Here is a 2,576-nt window from a genome sequence, read left to right on the forward strand (position 1 = left end):
TCTCTCATCAATCTCTCTCAAATTCTATTATCCTTAAACATGTTTTCTATTTCCAACTTAAGTTGACATATATATAAATATATATTTATTTATTTTTCTTAAATGTCAGACTCAATATTGTGAGATCGAAGCTGATTAGAGAATAATGCATCCATTTGAACATGTCAAAGCCATCAGAGCGATTTTAAGGCTTTCTTTTTGGCTCGGAAACTCAAAACTTCTTCATAAATATTATTCAAATATTCAAAAACTGCCACTCTTAAACATTAACTATCTTTGCTCGATCTTATTGGAATGTAGAATGTGTATAGAACACAATAGCAAAGGTTTTATCTAAGGTCTTCTTGCAGTGACCCAATAACCCCTAGGCTATTAACACGAAATTTATTAACCATAGTGGTTGTGAAAACTTGTGAACTTGTGTTATTGTACAAATCTTGTGCAACTATGATAATGCAAAGAACATACGGTATCAATGAAAATAAGAAAAGGAGGTTACTGATTTCAGTTCCCTTTAAGGTGCCTCCTTGTTGGCTTTCCATTAAACAGTTGCTAATTTTAGCTTTAAAGATACTTGAGACACTTTAGCTAAGGAATATGAGTTCTGAACTTGAAGTAGTTTCCTGATATTCGTTTGCTTCCATTGGCTTTATAGTAAGGCGCTGGAGGAATTGTGGAATAGGGGTATACCAACATCTAAAACTCCCTCAAGAATTTGAACAACCTGCGCCTCATAGTTGGTCTGTCCTTGTCATCATCTTGAATGCACCAACACGCGACTTTGCATGCTATATCGACTTCATTTTTGTCAACATTACCTCCCAACCTGTAATCAACCAAGGGAAGAACATCTTGTCCTTGAGTTACTACATTTGCAACCCGGGTAGGAATGTAGTTTTCTACTCCATCATCTAACGATTCACTGTTTCTCCTTCCAGATATGGTTCAAACAGCAACTTTCCATAGCTGAAGACATCGGCCTTTGGTGTGATGGTTTCACCTGTAAACCATTCTGGAGCAAGATAGCCAGCAGTTCCTCTCATTGTTGTCAGAACCCGGCTATGGTGTCTACCCATGAGTTTTGCAAGACCAAAATCTGCAACTTTTGGAGTGTATTATGCAACAAGCAAAATGTTCTCAGGCTTAATGTCACAGTGTATGTTGCAGTCTCTACACTCGTCATGAAGGTAAGCCAATCCTTTGGCAGTCCCTATTGCAATTTGATATTTGGCTTTCCAATCTAATATGAGTGATTTCTTTTCAACTACAATAGATTGTAGAGAACCATTTGGCATGTAGTCATAAACTAAAAGTCTTTTTGAAGATTCTGCACAAAACCCCCGCAAGCGAACAAGATTGATGTGTTGGACTGCACCAATAGTTCTGACTTCTGCACGAAATTGCTCGTCTCCCTGCTCCAGACTTTTAAGCTCTTTCACTGCTATGGCCGTTGAATTAGCCAACATGCCCTTGAAAACGGAACCAAAAGCTCCTTCCCCAAGTTTTTGTGAGAAGCTTGTGTGTTGTTCTTCTCAAATCTTTGTACTTGAATAGCAGCAAAGAATCCTCAGCTGTTTCCATCTCTTCTGATGACTGTTTCGTTCTGATGAATATCGTCATAAAGCTTAACAAACCAAAGAAGCCAGCAAGTACTCCAATAACAATCCACGTAGTTTCTCTCTTTTTCTCATCTGTAGAGTCTATCATTTGATTTTTCTCAGATGCTGCAACTCGAAGATGTAAAGCTTTGCTCATCTTTCCTTCAGATGTTAGTTGCCTTAGATTGAATAGATCTCCTTTCCAAAATAGACACTGGCTATCATAAGCAAAAGCAGTGCATGAGCAATTTCTTAAGCATGCTGATTTACATTTGTTTAGGTTTGCAACTGCGAAAGACTCAGAATTCACTCGATAAAGAACATGAGGCATGATGAGAAATGTGTTATTGCTTTCATCACTGCAGTTAAAACTTAAAAGGAGCATTTCTCACACAGCCTTCTGAGTGGTCTTCTAGTTTCCAACCTTCAGCTACTTTCGGTTCAAATCCTTTCAAGCAACCGCAAAGATACAAATTTTGTGTGTTACTGCAGGTACTAAAAGCACCACATGAAGCATAAACATCACATTGTTCATTTGGTTGCATCCATATCAAAGACCACTGGGTGAATCCCTTTCTAGCATACAACTTGAATTGACCACTGGAATCTAGTATGAACCTAATGAAGGTGTCAGGATAGGCAGCAGCATATGTGGAAATAGCTTCGGTTCTCATTTGAATCAAAAGTGAAACTTGAAATATAATCTTTATTTGCTGCTTTAGGAACGAGACTGAAAACTTTCCCTGTCCAATATCCACTGGTCCAGTAAGTTTCAGAATCATTCCAAAACAACCAAAAACTTGTCCCATTTTTTTTCCAGTTCAAATGAAAAGAGACTAGGTGCTGGATTTTCTGGGTTTCTCCAGGAAGTTAGAACTAGTTTTTCCTTGGTAAGCATATTAATTATATCCAAGCTTTGCACTTGGCAACCAAGTATCTGTTGGGTGATCGAAACTCTGCCATATAACAGCAGACGAA

The 2,576-nt window shown here is 38.0% G+C and overlaps 1 pseudogene; it reads right to left on the bottom strand.

Moving 5' to 3' along the window:
• Nucleotides 1-584: 584 nt before the first annotated feature.
• The window catches only part of LOC133727249 (G-type lectin S-receptor-like serine/threonine-protein kinase At2g19130), a 12,237-nt pseudogene continuing 10,245 nt past the window's right edge, over nt 585-2,576 (bottom strand).

Source organism: Rosa rugosa, chromosome 1 (genome assembly GCF_958449725.1).
Source record: "Rosa rugosa chromosome 1, drRosRugo1.1, whole genome shotgun sequence".
Lineage (NCBI taxonomy): Eukaryota > Viridiplantae > Streptophyta > Magnoliopsida > Rosales > Rosaceae > Rosa > Rosa rugosa.